General features: G+C 45.6%; 1 long non-coding RNA gene and 1 other non-coding gene across 2 annotated transcripts; one reads left to right on the plus strand and one right to left on the minus strand.

Annotated features, from left to right (window-relative positions):
* The first annotated feature begins 1,173 nt into the window (after positions 1 to 1,173).
* Positions 1,174 to 4,462, plus strand: LOC116089126. Its single transcript, XR_004118171.1, has 2 exons — positions 1,174 to 1,238; positions 4,314 to 4,462. It is a non-coding gene; the product is annotated as an uncharacterized LOC116089126 (long non-coding RNA).
* Positions 4,095 to 4,224, minus strand: LOC116089624. The gene has a single exon (XR_004118404.1). It is a non-coding gene; the product is annotated as a small nucleolar RNA SNORA17 (small nucleolar RNA).
* Positions 4,463 to 5,526: the final 1,064 nt, after the last annotated feature.

Raw genomic sequence — 5,526 nt, forward strand, 5'->3', positions numbered from 1 at the left:
CTGAATTTGGTTTTGTCATTGAATATCTTGTTTTCTCCATTTACAGTAATTGAGAGTTTTGCTGGGTATATTAGTCTAGGCAAACATTTATGTTCTCTTAGGTTCTCTATGACATCTGCCCAGGATCTTCTAGATTTCATAGTCTCTGGTGAGAAGTCTTGTGTAATTCTGATAGGTCTGCCTTTATATGTTACTTGACCTTTTTCCATTACTGCTTTTAATATTCTTTCTTTATTTAATGTATTTGGTGTTTTGATTATGATGTGATGGGAGGAATTTCTTTTCTGGTCCAGTCCATTTGGAGTTCTGTAAAATTTTTGTTGGTTCATAAGCACTTCTTTCTTTAGGTTAGGGAAGTTTTCTTCTATAATTGTGTTGAAGGTATTTACTGGCCCTTTCAGTTGGGAATCTTCACTCTCTTCTATCCCTGTTATCCTTAGGTTTTGTCTTCTCTTTGTGTTCTGGATTTCCTGGATGTTTTGGGTTAAGAGCTTTTTTCATTTTGCATTTTGACTTTTGTGTCAATGTTTTCTATGGTATCTTCTGCCCCCGAGAATCTCTCTTCTATCTCTTGTATTTGTTGGTGATGCATCTATAACTCCTGATCTCTTTCCTAGGTTTTCTAACTCCAGGGTCGTCTTCCTTTGTTGTTTCTTTATTGTTTCTAGTTCTATTTTTAGACCATGGATGGTTTTCTTTATTTCCTTTGCCTGTTTGATTGTGTTTTCCTGTAATTATTTAAGGGGATTTTGTGTTTCCTCTTTAAGGGCCTTTAGCTTTTTACCCATGTTCTCCTGTATTTCTTTGAGGGAGTTATTTATGTCCTTCTTAAAGTCCTCTATCATTATCATGAGAAGTGACTTTAGATCTGAATCTTGCTTTTCTGGTGTGATGGTATGTCCAGGACTTGCTATGGTGGGAGAACTGGGTTCTGATGATGCTAAGTAAGCTTGGTTTCTATTGCTTCTGTTCCTATGCTTGCCTCCCACCATCTTATTATCTCTAGTGCTCCCTGTCCTGGCCATATCTGACTAGAGCCTGTGCTTCCTGTAATCCTGGTTGAGTCAGAACTCCTCAGCATCCAGCTGTCTCTATGATCCTGTGATTCTGGAATCCTCTGATCCTGAGATTCTGGGTGTGTCAGAGTTCCTGGGTCTCAATCTGCCTCTGTGACCCTGAGATCCTGGTGTGACGAAGCTCTGGGGGACGTGAGACTGGCTGCTGAGTTCGCATACAAGGTAGACCAGCGCAGACCATAAGGAACTGGAGCCACTGGTCAGGCGTGGTTCCTTTGTCCCTGGATCCTGCTAGTCCCAGTTACTCCAAGTGGTTTCAGAACAGATGATGTGTTCTACTCAGTGATGATCCAAAGATCCTGGGCATGCTAGGGTGCTTGGGGGTGGAGCCTCCTCCAGAGGCTGTGGGCCACTGAGTTTGCACCCAAGGTCAAATCTTTAATATTTCTAAGATTATAATAACAGCTTTGAGTAACAAATCTTTTAAAAACTTTTCATTATTTCTTTTATATCACTCACCCCAATCCCACTCATTTCCGCCTCTCCTCATACCACCAGCTCTACTCTGATGCTCAGATGAGGTGCAGGATCAGCTCTCCTGAATGTTGTATCCTGTGAAGTACTTAGCAAATTCTCCCATTCTCCTGACTCCCGGGCCAGCTCTCTTGCATGCCATAGATGGTGAGAGAGAGGAGAGAAGGGCATCTCTCCCTTGTTAGTTCCACTGCCCAGCAGACAAGAGGCAGGACTGTCTTTCCTTTGCTCATGCCCTTACGGCAGGCTCACCTGCAACCCCTACAACCAGGGCTAGCTCTACTCTGCTGCCCAAGTGAGGTCCAGGACCTGCTCTCCTGGGTGCTATAGCAGACAAGGGACAGAGACAGCTCTCCTGCTCTCATGACTCTTCGGCCAACCCTTTCACTACCATAGGTGGCAAGGGGTGAAAGTGGGGGAGGATATATCTCTCTCACTCATGCAGACACATGGCAGACATGTTGTGGTGCCAGCTCTCCCAAGCTCATTACCCTAGCTCACCCACTTCTCCTTCATCAGGGTCAGCTCTACTGTGCTGCCCTGGTTAGGTACAAAGCCCTCTCTCCAGAGTGTTGCAGCAGGTGAAGGGCAGTGACAGCTCTGATGGCCAGCTCTTCTGCTTGCTGTAGGTGGCAAGGGGGTAAGGTGGAGGGGGGGATTTCTCCCTCACCTATGTCACTACTTGGCAGACAACTGGCAGGGCCAGCTCTCCCATGCAAATGCCCTTGGGGCTGGCTTAATTATGCCCCTGCCACCAAGGTCAGTTCTACTGTGCTACCCAGGTAATGTGCAGAGCCTGTTCTTCCCAGTGCTGCTGCTGGTTGGGGGAGAGGATGATGACATTCCATTCTGGGGAGATGAAACACAGTCTAAGATAGGGGTCCCAGCCCGTGTTTATCTGGGTGAGATGTGGTATAGGTTAAGATGAAGGCTCAAAGTTTGTATTACAATTCTCCAAGGAAATGGTCCCCCAAAACGAAGCCATTCTAATATCAAATAAAATTGACTTTAAACCAAAAGTTATCAAAAAGAATAAGGAAGGACACTTCATATTGGTCAAAGGAAAAATCTACCAAAATGAGCCTGCCCCAGGGGCATAAGCAAAGGAAAGTCAGTCTGCTGGGCAGTGGAACTAACAAGGGAGAGATGCCCTTCTCTCCTCTCTCTCACCATCTATGGCATGCAAGAGAGCTGGCCCTGGAGTCAGGAGAATGGGAGAATTTACCACATACTTCAAAGGATACAACATTCAGGAGAGCTGATCCTGCACCTCATCTTTGCATCAGAGTAGAGCTGGTATGAGTGTTTTTCAAAATCCTGGGCACCCAGATGCCATTGGGAACCTCGAAGATTTAAGAATGGTGACAGGGTGCTGAGACGAACCAGATGTGTGAGGATCCAGCTTAACTCAGGGTGAGTGCCAAGAGTGTAGAGAAGCCTTCTGTGGGAGACTTTGGCCTGGCTAAGTATGATGATCTACCCCTATAGCAGTCCTTGAGAAAGGAGACAGTCCTTGTTTGTCCAAAACTGCTTTATTCATGGTGGAAAAGATACATATGACTTAATCAGAGTGGATCAGAGATTAAATATCTTTTGCAGAAATGGATGCCTGGAAAGGGGAGCTTATTGGCTGAACCTGTGAGACCTATCTAGATACCTCATTAACTTGGAGACCTCTAAGCTTTATGCTACAAGACTAGTCACTATGGTCCTCTTATTGGGGTGCCATAGTCATGTGCTCCAAGAAAGGAACTTGGTTGGGTGCAGATTTAAATGCCTACCATTATCAATTATGAGAATTCCTGGGGTTCCTAAATCTACTCCACTTTACCAGTTTTTCTATATGGTAGCATAGTCCACTGCACCAAAGGTAGGAGGCTACTTCTCCATCCATGCTACTGCATGGGGGATGAGTGGCAGAGTCAGTTCTCCCATGCTTATACCCTGGGGGTCATCTCATCTACCACTTCTGCAATGTGTGGTGCCTGGTGTCCTGAGCAACTGGCTAAGTGCAAGGTCAGTTCTCCTCCTTTTATACTCCAGGGTTAGTTCTCCCATAATAACCAGATAAGGGGTGGGCCCATCTCTTAATAGCTCTTAGGCATCAACATGTCCCTTGATGGCAGCCCAGACCATGGCAGCTTTGGTGGTAACAGACCTATGCTATTGCAAGGCCATGGACTCAGATATGGTCCACCAGTGGCACCATAGGCTAGGACACCACTCCCCACTGGTCCCAGATAGTATCACTGGTTACTCACACCACTCTGTTCTATACTACCCTCAAGCCTCCACTTTTGCTTCTCTTTATTGTACCCACATCCTTCTGTTTCTTTTTCTTCCATCTCTCCACCACCTACTTGCTCCTCTTAGTGGTGCTCAGGGCCTTTGAATGTCTGGGGTCATCTCAGGAGTGATATCGGGGTTCTCTGCCCGACCTGTGCATTAGGGCACTGGGCAGGGGTCATCTCAGGCATGGTCTGCTTCCTTCCAGGTCCACATGGTACTGGACTAGTGGTCATCTCAGGCTCACTTTTCTCAGGAAATGTTAGGCTTCTAATTATTCAGATGTTCATAGTTCAGAACATTGAGCATAGACATAGACTCTCTTCTCTGCCACCTAGTAGCATACATAGAACACCATAGCCATGCCTGCAATGCCTCTAGGGGCAGTTTTCTTTTCATATTTAAGTATCAGATTAATATATCTTTGTATTAGAGTGCTAGAATGTTTGATTTTTAAAATTTGTTGTTTTACTATAGAAATATCTGCTCATCCATATCCATGGCTTCCCTATTCCAGGAAACAAAAATAGCCTTGACGAACATCAGCTGATGAATGGGTAATGAAGATGTGGTTTATTTATCCAAAAGGAAATCATTCAGCTCTTAATAAAAACTAAACTCACAGGCAAATAGAAGGATCTTGAAGAATCCTTGTGCATGAGGTAACCCAGCCCCCAAAAGACAAACGTTGTTTCTTTTCTCTCTATTGTGGATGTTGGCTTTGCATCTCAGGTCTGTGGCCCAGCAGCTTTCACAGGAAATGATTTGCAGAATGCACTTGTTTGAAGGGCTAAGCAGGAATGACAGAACACAAAAGGTTGAGTTGGGGTTTGTCCTGGCTGGCTCTTTGCCCACTTGGCACAAGTTAAGAGTCATTTGGGAAGACAGAACTGCTGTTGAGAAAATGCTGCCGCCAGACTAGCCTGTGGGCAAGGTTGTAGGCCATTTTATTGATTAACAATTAATATGGGAGGGCTCAACTTATAGGGAGGGTGCCAGCTCTGGGCAAGTGGTACTGAGCTGTGTAAAAAGACAGCCTGGGTGAGCCATGAGAAGCAAGCTATAGGGACCAAGCCAGTAAGCAGTTTTATCACAACAATTAAAACCCCGACTAAGATAGGGTTAAAGAGGGGACAGTAGGCTAGAGTAGAGAATGTGGAGAGGGTTAAATAACACTAAAGACATTTCAAAAAGTTATATGGAAATCTATACCATAGAAACACACAAACACACACACACACACACACACACACACACACACAAACACACACACACGCACACATACATACAAGAGTTAAAATGGAGTTTCCCTAAAATAGAGCAATAATGCCCCTACTAGATACTATAGGCTAACAAATAAAAAGATGACTTCCGCTGGGAGGCACGGGCCCCAAAAGTCCCACGGGAGCTGAAGGGCAGCAGGGACAGGATCCTCTCAGCTTCCGAGTGACAGAGGTGGATCAGCGTCCTTCTCTGCCCCTTCCCTGCAAGTGGAGGGCATACCTCCAGGGAGCGCTTTAACCCAGAGACTCGGGTGAGAGCCGCCATTTTCTCTCCGGTGAGTTTCTAAGACAGGAGTAGCCAGCCTGGAGGCACAGGCCCCACGAGTAGCAGGGGACTTTCAGGGTGGCAGGGACAGGACAAGCTCTAGTCAGAGACACTAAGAACATCTAACACCAAAAATCAAGAG

This window comes from Mastomys coucha, unplaced genomic scaffold (genome assembly GCF_008632895.1).
Source record: "Mastomys coucha isolate ucsf_1 unplaced genomic scaffold, UCSF_Mcou_1 pScaffold14, whole genome shotgun sequence".
Taxonomy (NCBI): Eukaryota; Metazoa; Chordata; class Mammalia; order Rodentia; family Muridae; genus Mastomys; species Mastomys coucha.